Consider the following 13,494-nt stretch of genomic DNA (forward strand, 5'->3'; position numbering starts at 1 on the left):
ACATGAAACAGGTCAAACTTCACAGAAACACAAAAGGAGGGTTAATTACAATTGCAAAAAATGGAAACAGTAAAGTACAACTACCTAAAAATTGTATTGTATTTAGGTACTTTATATGCAGATGAAATCTCTGAAACTGCTGACCACTGACCACATCAATATGTATCAGTAAATGTCTGTAGTCCCCATATTTATCCTTAAAGCATATGTATATAGTGTTTAGTTTTAGTTTTATCTTTAAATATTTACTTGAACTGAAAAATGTATGCATATGACATTTACCGTACGCATGATAGAATCAAATCTGACACTTTGTCAACTTTGCTTTTCTTCTGTCCAACTTTACACGGATTGGAGCCATCTGGATGGTCACTGACAACCTCAGCACTCTGGTTGGAGTACATCATCTCTGAACACTTGGCAGCTTGCTGCCTCGACTCTGTAATAAGAATAATTTTTCTGTTTAGTCTTTGCATTACAAAGGTCAGGGGAAGAAGCCAGGGCCTCTGGCCGACAGAAGAAGAATGCCATGGTGACTAGTTGAAGTCTCAATGAGCCAAGAAAAGGCATGGAAAATATGTGTGTAATGAGGGAGAGAAAGAAAGAGGAGGGGGAGGGAGTGTGATGATACACATCTGGCTCAAGAGGGAATGAGGAGTACAGGATGTCATTGGGATTTGAAACTGATCTTAGCGTGATCACTTCTGTCACTCACTTTGATTTACAGGAGGCATTACACCAGTTCTACTGAACTGCTTATAAAATTACACCTGATCCTGAAACTGTGTGCGTGTGTGCGTGCATGCGTACGTGCGTGCATACGTGCGTGTGCATGTGTGTTTGAGAAAGAGATACTTGGGTGGCCTGCACACCTGACCAGACTGTTAAGGATCATGACGGATTCTCCACTTGTGGGTGGTTATCACACACGTGTATGTGCGAGTGTACATTGCACATTCAAATACAAAGCTTAAAGGGATATTTTGGTTTGTTTGAAGTGAGGTTGCATGAGATACTTATCATACATACAGTAGATAGCAGTGGGCACACCCCTAGTTTGGACAAATGAAGCAAAGCATTGTACTGCTGTGGACTGCGGCAGCAGCAAAACGTATTTTAGACCTAGCCTCGTTGGAAAGGTCTGTCTCACGGCAAGATGAAGCGGTGAACATATTCAAAATATAGTCTACACTTAAACTGTGATTGATTTTTTTTAGGTGACTAAAATGTGTTTTGCTGCTGACTCGTCCACAGCAGTACATTGCTTAGCTTCAATGCTGGTACTCCTCTCTGTTTTTCCAAACTGGGGGCGTGCCGACTGCAGTCTACTTTAGGTAATACACCGACTATGTATAAGTACCTCATACAACGCCAGTTCAAACAATCACATTAATGTTTTTTGAGCAGTGTTGGTTAGAATGAGAAGTACACTTTCTGGCACTCCTGCTCTCTCTGGGTGTGGTCCTGGTTCTTCCTTTGGGATAAGCATGTTAATCAAACTTAACCTACCTACAACTTGGGAGATTGACCCATTGGTCAATGAAAACATACTGCAGTGACTGTAAACATACAGGGGTCTCTCGAGTGCACAATGCTAAGACTTTTTCACAGACATACTCATGCTCAGCATATTAAGTTAAGCAGAGGGCCACACAGACTGAGGCAAAACATTGTGCATGTGACATCACCCATAACCTTCTGAAGGGACTTTCTGAAGCTGAAGGTGGGCTCACCACCCACCGCCATCTTTGTCAAATTACTGAAGCCACAATATCTCAATTATTTAGGCAATGAGCCGGGAGGAGTGGAGGTGGGATGAACACATTTCAAACCACCACAGTTGAGTATGATAGCCTGCAACCATTTCAAACCATCTCGACTAAACAAGCCCTCTGAGACCCCGAGGTATTGTGGAACACAATAACACAATTTGGATGTTTAGAGAAAAGCTTTGCATTTTCCTGTTACATTTCACAGAGTAGTAGTTCACTTGGGGCCAACATCTAGTGGCCATTAGAGGAACTGCACCTTCAGAGTCTTGAACTGTAACTGGGTTACCATGCTGTAAAAGTACCACCAACTCTGTTGTGTGGCAATAATAAAGTATCTATCTATCTATCTATCTATCTATCTATCTATCTATCTATCTATCTATCTATCTATCTATCTATCTATCTATCTATCTATCTATCTATCTATCTATCTATCTATCTATCTATCTATCTATCTATCTATCTGAACTCTGAAGGTAAATTGGACTTTTCTTTGCTTAAAGGACAACTTTGAAGATAGGCAGACATGTACATTTCTATTAATCTTGCATGTTGTTTTTAACTCACCACAGGTGTTAATCGGCCTATCTGCGCGGCCAGAACCTGCAACTTTAATGCTCACACTGTAAGGATACATTGACGTGGCTTCTCAACGTAAGCAAGGAACCCCCGGTCGTCCTCAACAATGTTGACAAAAAGAGAGAAAGGCACAAAGGTACAAATCTACTATAAATGGAAAATAATAATAAGAAAACTAAAATATGGATCCACAGACGCCTGGAAGATGCAGACAGCATGGTCTGTTCAGTTCAGTTTTATATTACAGCAAAGTCTCAGTCAAGACTATATTTCTTTGTGGCCCACCTCAACTGCACGTCAAATAACATCCCATTGGGCGACCAATGCACAACATCTAATCTGTACAGTGTCAGTCAGCCATGGTGGCCACTTAAAAGATCCTCTGCATTATCTAACAAGGAGAACCAGCTAACTGGTTATTTTCTTTCTTTTTCTTTCTGTCTTCCTCCTTTTGAATATAAAACACTGATCTACTATGGGTACTGTAATGATTTCATTGGACTCACTCTGAGTGAGCTGACTAATGAGCAGATACTATAAAACGTGTTGTATTATTTTTATATATATTATTATCAACTCTCAGAGGCCACTCAACATCCCAGCACCATAACAAACGGTGACCACTGTTATCCCAACCATCACAGCAAAACATAGTAAATGCTCTTGTTTTCAGTTAAGTTCAAGGTCAAAGGGCACAGAAGTGGAGTGAAACAAGAGAAAGAGAGATGTCTATGCTCTCAGCCCTGTGGCTTCCAAATAGAAAAGCACTGAGTGATATTTTTGGTCGGGGTCGGGGCTGTGTGGTGTGGATAGAGGGGCTTTTGTGCCGGCCGTCACACCCTCACAGGAAGTGCTCCCTTTGCGCTCTGCTGTGGTAGATGGATGCTTATTGGTGGGAGCTAAGTTTCAGGAATTTCATTAGTTGTGTTTGGGTGTAGTGGATGAGACCTTCCCTACCTTCACAGCAGTCAACCAGTAAATGGGCTCTTAAAGCCGAAGTTTCGGGGAGACTCATTGTTGTGTTTACTTTCATCCTGTCATCTGCCCTGACTCACAGTATCTCAAAACGCTACTGGTTAGTTCTTATTCTGGATTCATTGTTATTTATTATTTTTCAGAGAGCCTGTTTTTATGCAAGGAATTATTATTCCTCCAAATGAATTGCATTTTGAGGGGCTAAAGGTGAACAATATTAATTATTTATATGTTTTATGGGTTTTGTGCATGACTGTTGCAAAAAGTCACGATTGCTAACCCAAATTTGATAAGCAACGTGTGGAGACGTACAGAAAAGCTCTTGGAGGTAAACTAAAAAACCCAACAGGAAGTCAGCCATATTGAATTTACTGTGCAATTTTAGAGCTTTTTTTTTGTCATTTCTAGAAGCTGTACTTTAACAAACTCCTCCAAGACATTACATCAAATTGACTTCAAAATTTGGTCAGAGGAATCTTAAGACGTTCTCGATGCTAAATCGTTAAGCTTTCGAGTTTTCATGGCACGATGTTTCTTCCAATTTCCGTATAATTTCCCAAATGAAACTCTCTCAGAGGACCTCATTGCCCTTTTTTGCAGCATGTAGAAGTCTAAAGGATGCCTACTCCTCTGCACAGACCACACTAATAAACCAACTCAGAAGCTGCAGTGACCCACAGTTCACTTCCACAGACTTTATTTTGACAACTGAATGGTCTTTTAGCTCCGCTCCACACTAAACAGACTGCCATTGATATGATAGGACTCTCTACCTCACTACCTCTCTCTCTCACATACACAAACATTAATACAGTATATATAGTAAATATATATTTAAACAGTAATGGGACAGTTAGTTAAAGGTCTTGCTTAGATCCACATACAGTTTATATCCTTTTTTGATAGCAAATATTTGGGTTAATGGTTAGCATGCCAGCTTTCAGAGACGAGACTGTATGTGATGAAAGGCTGACTGAAGTCACTCGAGCTCCTTTGAATCTCACGTGAAAATTAACAGGCAACCACAGTCCTGCTGCAAAGATGGACTTGTGAAGGCAGATCATAGCATTGCCATTAGTACTTCCAAGACACTTAACCTTTCTGGAAAGTTGCGTTTCCACACAAGAAACTGAAACTATGCTGGATTATTCCTCTTTTGATTTAAAGTGAGTCACCAACCCAAGTAAAGGAGTCCAAGTACCTTGGGGTCTTGTTACTAAGTGAGGGTAAGATGGAGCATAAGAGTGACAGGTAGATTGGCGCGGCATCTACCGTAACATGAACGTTGTACCAGACTGTCATGGTGAAGATGGAGCAGAGCCTGCAGGCGAAGGTCTACCTGTTGATCTACATTCCACCTTTACCCCTTAAAGTCCTGAGCTTTGGGTATTGTGCCAAAAAGATTGAAATCACAGATACAGGGTGCAAAAATGACTTTCCTTCACAGAGTGGCAGGGCTCACTCTTAGAGGTAGTGTAAGGAGCTCAGACATCTTGTATGAATTCATTGTATTGAATTATTGTATTGAAAGGAATACATTGGGTTGGTTGGGGAATCTGATCCGCTGATCTGACGTCTGATTTCTCTAGCGCTCACTGTAAAGTAAGCAAAACTTTAAGCAACATAAACCAAAGTATTCAACAGCTTGAAATGTTGACCAGATGATAGCACTAGATGCAAAGTCAGAGGATCACCAAGTTCACAAGGAATATGAATGTTCGCACTATATTGCATTAAACAAACAGCACTTAGTTGTATACCTGTGCACTAAATCTCATGGAAATCTTGTCATAGATTCTTGAGAATTTCTGCTAACCGAGAAGCTAACAAGCATGAAAGTAAAACCTCCCTGCTTTAGGTATGCAGCACTTCGGTATGCAGATTAGCATGCTAGACTGAGCCTGTCCTTTACTACAGATCAGAAAGTAGGCTTTTATCATAATTTATGACTCTCTCTGTGTGTGGCCTAATATTTACACAGACCAGCCATAAGCCCTTCCTGCAATAAAAACATAAAAATATCATTCCACATCACACGTCTGCATGCACCTGAAACATCCACCATACTGTAGATGTTGTTAATCTCCTGTCCACTGAACCCCCCCCGACCCTACAGGTAAGAAACAGAGCTCCTCTTGGTGTTTTCATGGCTGGGGATAGTATTTGGACACTTGAGGTTTCCAGTCATGATTGATGATCTTGTAATTTGTGCTCCAGTACAGTACTGGTTAGATCAGAAGCCTAAAACTGTATGGACCAAATGACATTTAGGAGTCGATCATCCTTTGAAAAGCAGAACTAAAAATAGGAGGCTACCTCAGTGCTCTTTCACTGACCTCTCTGTCACATACAGAGATCTGTGCTGCTGTATGGCAGTGTTATATTCTTGCCTAGATCCTCCTCCTGAGTACTGGAGCAGAGACTCACGCTTGAAGCAGCTTTCATTTCTGGTTTCGAGAACAAGTCTGTAGAAATATCTTCTCTCCTCATCAATCCCTCTAGTGTCAAAACATTTAGCAAAGCTGAGAAATCTGGGCTTCACAAAGAGGAAGCAAAACAAACATCACAAAGCCTATCTCTTATTGTGATAATAATGTGTACACGCGAGGCGGGGCAATGTTTTAAACAAAAGTTTGCACAAGATGTGGGCTGACATGAAATCAGTTCCTCCTCCACTTTGCAATAACTTTAACACCGTACACCAAACATATATTTTTCTGATTATACAGTAGGTGCACCATCACTGAGGCTCATTTGGCAACGCAGAGGGAAGTGGAAGCAACAATTTAGGCTTGTTATTGAGCTGAGGGTAACATATCTGCAGTGTGTCCTCACTGAGATGAAACTGTTTAGACATGCTGAGACAAACACGGTGAAATGTGACATTTATCCCCAACAGAGCTCTTGTTTATAGTGAGGATTTGGACAGAGGAAGTGTTTTCCTTTCATAAAGTGCTGCCAGGACATGAGACATGCGAGAGGAGGGAGGGTACAGGGAGAAAGGGTATTTATTGATGGTCGAATGTTGCAGATATTAGACAGAGAAACTAACAGATGTTATCAAAGAAAGACATAGCACACATCCAAATGCGTGCCAAATTTATCACATACATAACTTTAGAAAGAATTATATATGTGAAAATTTCCATATAAGCACATTTGGACATTTGGTGTGATAAATGCAGGTATGTAGTGTTTGACATTTCACATGACATTTGGGACATTTCATCAATTTTACCTGTAAGCACACACGCACGCACGCGCGCGCACGCACACACACACACACACACACACACACAAAATGTGCAAACAAATGCTCACAAGTTTGGAATTGATTTCATACAATGAGAATGAAGAGCGAGGGAAGTAGAAAAGCCTCTGTTGAAAGACAGAGAGACTCACATATTCTACAGGGTCAAAAAGGTTACATAAACACACTGTGTGACTAGGTTAACACACTAATCTCTGTCCTCTTTCCAGGAGAAGAATGGGGGTTTTGTTGAAGTGCAATGATGACGCCTCTTTGGCTCATTCTGCCAAATGCTATTTAGTAGTTTGACTGAAGAAGCTCCACTGCGTCTCTGGCCGAATCTTCGCTCTCTGATCAATGTTCATTGTCTCGTTCAGTTGTGTTTGGCAAATGTTGACCTGCCTGCTGCACAGCTTTCTACAGTCATACTGAGTTAAGTGGTACACCTTGTTTTGTGGGTGCAAAACACCTACATGTTCATGCATGCAAGTAGAAACACACACATTCACTCTGTGCCAGGAAAGAAATTAGCCTACTGCTCAACACTATTTTGGAAAAGTTACTTTTAAATTAGTAGTTTATTTTATTATTTACCTTAAAGTTGAGCACAAATCTGAATTATCCTCATATTCTGTGTAAGAAAATATGAGCAGCTGTTGTACATATGTTTCCAAAAGAAGATACAGATGTTTTTGGGTAAACAGTGTCTAAGCTTCAAGTCTCTGGGTGTTTCCCATAATATTGTTTGACCGACATTTGAGAGCTGGGAAGGCGTAGCTAGGAGATGTGCTGTCAATTTCCATGGATATCTACATAATAGCTCTGTACAGCCTACAAAATGTTCAAAGAACATGCTTTTTCCAACAAGCACACTTAGCGTTTTGTACCATCAGTCAATTAAGCCGCTTGTCCCTTTACTACGTTGAACATATGGCAGGACCCATTGTATGGCTATGTGTTACGACCCAGCTCAAAATGGGAAAGGGAAGCAAACTGTAAACAAAATAACTTAATAATCAAGCACTTGTTAACTTAAACACCAGAACCAGCACCCCAGCACCTAGGGTCTCTAAACAATCTGAATGTGTGTGTGTGAGTCAGTGCCTGGCACAGTCTCCAGGTAACGTCATAAAGTCAAAGTAATTGTCACACATACTGTATGTTAGCTTTGCTTTAATGAGAGGTATGTGCGACAGTCGAGCTGGTCAGGTATATGTAGAGTCAGGTCCCCGCGATGCGTCCTGGGATTGGTGGGCCGGGCCAGGTACCGCTCCAATCGCAATCCCCGACTCTCCAGGTGGGAAGGGCTGTTCACCACTTCAGCCAATCACGTCCGTGTCTGGCTGTTGGAATAATAAAGTGGTAAATTAAGTAATATAGCAAACTATGTTTTGTGCCCACCCTCACAAGAATTGCACCAATAAAACCAGTACCGGCATCGACAGAAGGAAAACATAAAATTCTACTTTTTTGTAAGAACAATTTTGATGACACGTATTTTTACTTAGTTGTTCTGAAGAGGTCCACTCTATAAGCAAATAGCTAATACAGCAGTAAAACCAGATGGCCTGATGTGACAGAAAAGGTCAAGAAGACATGTGCAAATAAAAAACTAATTATATCGAGTATATACTGCCATTTCTTAGCAGACAATGTAATTCACCTCTGGAAAGAATATATAAAAGAAAACTCAGGTTAAGAAACTGAAAAACTACATTAACTCAAAGCAACCAGTTTCCAGAAAAAAACCTCTAAAATCAATACCATCACCGCATATGACAAATTCATTTGGCCTGTTTCACAGCAGTACTTTCCTCAGGATATGTTCAGGGCTTCCTTGACGCAACCAGGCCTTCTATGATCAAGCTGTTTCTCGCAGTACACTCTTGTCAACTCAGCTTTCTCTAATAATGCAAGACAGAAGAGCTGCAGCTTAAAGCTCTCTTTTTCCACCTCCCCAAATATCTGTTGGCTCAAACAGTGGGTCATTATGAAGAGTGACCAGTGAAAGGGCCTATTGATTTGGGGGTCTGCTGGGGGAAGGTCATGTATGAACTCGTAGGAGAGAGGGAGAGAGGAGCGAATGCAGTCATGTATGTATGTATGGCAGCAGACTTGGAAGTGCAGCGGCCCTCTGGAACCCCTCCCAAAACATCCACCCATTTCCTCCGCTGGTACCGAAGGTGCTTAGCAGGTCTAACGCCTCTCCGCTCTTTTGTGTGTGTTCTGTTCAGGGTCCAAAACAACAACAGTTACAGCTTCATAAAAGTACCTAAAGGGAGGAAATGTGGTTTTTATTCAGATTTTCCTCTGCCAATGATCAAACTTGAATCTATGCGCTGCCATCTCTTAAAAGGGGAATGGCTTTTGAAAACCTTTAGGAAATGTGGAATGCTTAACTATGGGAAAATTCACATCATGTCAAGATGGTGAAGGCCAAAAAGCCATACTCAACGCTTCAAGACGGTTGTCCACAAACCACTTGGTGACGGCTTCTGCTTCTTTTAAACGGTCTATGGTAATTGCTGACTTCTTCTTGATGTATAGGATTAGAAAGCTGTTTACTTGTTGATGTATCACCGTATCACCACGGCAACATTAAAATCAGGCAATCTAAAATGCATCGCTTATGGTCTTATGGCTAAAAGAGTCATTGATAATTAAGGCCTTTTCCAGGGCTTCTTCAGTATGAAGCTGTGCAAGAAACCTCTGATCTTTAGAGCTAAGTTTATTGACCCCTTACATTTGGTTCTTGTCCTTTTGACTGACAGATGTACACCTGCACATATATACAAAGGTTAAGATACTTTTACTTACGAGTTGATGATCTAAAAGGAAAACATAAATTAGCACAAGGAATGTTACCAAAGGACTTGATTGTTCTAAAGGTTCATATAAAGATGCAGTCACCTAGAATTGTTCCTCCCAGCCGGCTGCCATCTGACTGCAAGCCAAAGCCCAGCCGCTGGGAGTCTGCCCCCCTCCTCCTGTTTCCTGACAGGGCGTGTCCAGATTCCACTCTAAACACGGCCATTCTTTCAATTGCAGGGTTTCACCATGTGTTGGCGCTTCCTTCATAAAAAAAAAACATGAACCAGCTAAAGTACACTGAACAGCCATTTGTCTTGGTTAGGCTATGGTTGACACAGTTTCCCAGACATACAGTAGTCGCTGGAACGTCAATAATGTTTGTCGCCCTAAAGTTGTCAATAGTTATTAATCACATATTTTAACAGTATAAACCCTGATTTTCCGTGGTGGAATGAAACTAAGTACATTTACTCAAGTACAGTACTCATCATAGCAATGATTAAGTGTATGCTTACTATCATTTGTACTTTTATATGCCTCTGGAACTATTTGTATCATAAAACCTTTCAACCTAAATACTTCAGACACGTTTAAAAACAATAAACAAAAAACATTTCAGATCCTAAATAAATATCTTCAAGTTTAAATGTCTTTGCCTGCTGTATTTCCTCCCACTAAGCAGGAGTGGCAGCTCCCTTCTCTATCTTTAGGAGCTGTTAACTCACTATATAATCCTTTGAAACCATATTGTTCAAACCTTCAAATGCACTCTCTTCTCTATAGTTTACACAGGCAGATGCCAATGCAATCAGAAGGTATGGTTTCCCCTCTCCATAGACTGTGACTGTAATTACATTTAACAACCACGTTTGTGAATCCTTTGCCATCAGATATGGTGCAGGAAGTATGGCCAGGTGTTGCTGTCAGTATGCAGCAGAATAAATGGAGGTAGGAGAGAAAACCATGTGTTTGTGGGCGATTTGATTCTCAGTAATTGTATTTGTCTTTGTCTGCTGCCTCCTCCTCTTCCTGACCAGAAAAGCCCCACAGGGATAAACAAGAGTCAAAACAGACAAGGAGAGAAAAAAAGACGGCTGTGTATGACTGTGTTAGACAGCATGGATCGAGATCATACATTAAGGCAGTGCCTCTACACTGTAAGTGTGTGTGTGTGTGTGTGTGTGTGTGTGTGTGTGTGTGTGTGTGTGTGTGTGTGTGTGTGTGTGTGTGTGTGTGTGTGTGTGTGTGTGTTTGTGTATGTGTGTGTGTGTGTGTGTGTGTGTGTGTGTGTGTGTGTGTGTGTGTGTGTGTGTGTGTGTGTGTGTGTGTGTGTGAGTCAGGAAGGACCATGCTTGTTATTAGGATGCAATAACAGGAGATTACGTCTATAAAACATCTGGTTCAATAGGTTCATGAAAAGCTGATTAGGAGAGGTGATGAAAGGAAATCAAAGTCAGACTTTGTTTGTGTAACCTCACTAGTTAACACATTTATTTCTGAATAATGAATCATTCTGCTAATATTACAACCAGTTATGCCTGGAGAGCCTTTTATTTCATGTAAAAACATCACCAGGAATAGCTTTGATTATCTGCAGTGCCCGTGAGACTGCAGCAGGTCAACTCAGATGCCTTGAGTGATTGACTTTCACCGACATTTGGTTTCTTTTTCATTGCGTGTTTATATGTGTAGCTGTAATTTGTTGTATTAAATTGCAGGGGCATTACTGTTTCCTGTAGGGTTTAACAGCCAATCAAGGTGTTGATGCAAAAGTGTTGCATAACAAAGATAAAGGCTTGATTGATTATTATAGTTTGTTGTTTTTTAAGAAAAGAAGCAGAATTTGATTATTAATTGATATAAATAAGTGTCTCTTTAATATTGCAGCTGGTAAAGGTGGGGCTACTTTTGAGTAATTTATATACTGTACTGCGGGGTAAATTGTCAACCTTGGCAAATTGTTCTTTGTATGTTGCACTTATATTGGTTTGGCTTATTTGAAGCTATTGTTCTGCACTTAAAGGATTGTACCTATTAGAAGTTAATGTACTTGCAAGATTCTTGCTGTTCGGAGTTGTATCCATATGATTGTTTGGATTTATCGTAAATCGCTTTGGACAAAAACGTCAGCTAAATGAACTGTAATGTGATAAAGTCTTATCTTAAACTCAAGCAATACATCCTGATTTACTTGTTGATTCTATTTTGCATTATTAATCTAAGTCTGCAAAGTAACTAAAGTTATCAAATAAATGTTGTGTGGTAAATAATTATAAACTGCCACCCCAGCCTGCTAAAAAAGCACCCTGTCTGATTGGGGGGAAGTACAATTACCTTAAAATTGTAAAGTGTACTTAAAGGTGCAAGTTGCAATTTCAAGCCTTATCACTGCTACTGTATACCAATACAGGACGTTTTAAATGTTTTCACCTTCTGATGTGTTAGCCATGCTAGTGGTGTGGCTCTATGGATAGCAATGTCTGGGTTTTGTTCAGTCTGTCCACCACTTATTTTCAAACTTAAATATCTCAACAACTATTGGATGAGAATTTTGTACCGGTATTCATGATCCACTCAGACTTGAGTGATGCCCTGACTTTCCCTCTAGCGCTATCATGAGGTCAAACTTAATGTATCCAATACTGCGGTCCATGACTAAATATCTGCAAAACTAATGACATTCCCATTAGTGTGCTTTGTGTTTTGTGCCAATTAGCACATGTTAGCATCCTAACACAGTAAAATACCATGGTAAACATGGTAAAAATGACACCTGCTAAACTAGACTTTTATGACAGTCTCTTTGTTTCTTAGTGGTCAATCTGCCATGAGTGGCAGCTTATGCAACCCTTTAGGTAGGCTTTTCATTTGTTAGTTGAGAGGAGTATAACATAAAGTGCTGGGGTGGAAATGATCATACAAAGGCTTGCGGTGGCACATCTTTTGATTTGCCTATACTGTTGTATTTTGCTAAATGTGTCCTATACGTGGTTCATGAAAGCCTTTAATATACACTTGGGTGCTAAACACCCGTTGTATTGGGGACTTGTCCTGCAGCAGGCAATTACATTTCCAACACAGGCAGCACTTTAACTGAAATGAACAGAAGAGTTCTGGACACAAACTGTGATAGCTATGAATGATTAACAGATTTTGAAAACATTCTTAATAAACACATCATTAACGAAACATACCGTTTTATTGACAAATGTTCAGTGGGCGGTGAAGTGTTATCCAAGTTTTTGTGGTTGGACAATAAAACATTTTAGAACCCCTCCCAATCTGTACAACACACTGGTATTATCACCAGGTGAACAACTTCCAGCTGTTCCAGTACGTTGATCACCTTCAATGGGTGGGCCTATGGTGCCTCCTGAACTCTCCCTGAATTCCTCATGGCCTACCCCACTGCCAACTGGCGTTCTGCCGGAAGCCTCAAAAATTAACTTCCTGCTCCTGGTACAGAAACAGATGTTTGTCATCAAGATTGTTCTCTCAAACACATAATAAAAGCCTGATAAACAAGGTGATTAGGAGGGGTTTGGTTTTGGCCTGCTATATAAGGAAACACATTGATCAATATCAAACGTTGACAGTCATAGTGCAGCTGGTACTCATCTAAGTCTTTCAACATTCCCAATTATTAATTATTGTGTACTGCCTTTTTACTTCATGTTCTTTTGCTGAGACAAGATACATTTCCCCGTTGTGGGACTAATAAAGGATTTCTGATTTCTGATAAAACAGAAAACAGCAAACATATACATCTATGGATATGAGATTGCTGTCTGTGCTGTTTTCTATGTGCTGTTCTCACCAGTTTTAAGTGGATGGGGCTCGAATGGATATAGGTTTTTATAATCAAAACGTTTTGGAGGGGTTTTTTATTATTATGGGGGTGTTTCAATATCAATCAAACCAGACCCACACAGCCCGGATGAAGCAGATGAGCTCAGTTTTTGAGGTCCCAGAGCCTAGTCGGGTCTTTGCATTTGGCAGCAGCAGCAGTCTGATGTTGACTCTGAACCTTGAGGACAAAGTAGCCTGTCACCGAGTCTGTTGCCAGAGGGAGCCAAAACAAACCCCATGTGAAACTCAACAGTCTGG

The sequence above is a fragment of the Cottoperca gobio genome, chromosome 16, assembly GCF_900634415.1.
Source record: "Cottoperca gobio chromosome 16, fCotGob3.1, whole genome shotgun sequence".
Classification (NCBI taxonomy): domain Eukaryota; kingdom Metazoa; phylum Chordata; class Actinopteri; order Perciformes; family Bovichtidae; genus Cottoperca; species Cottoperca gobio.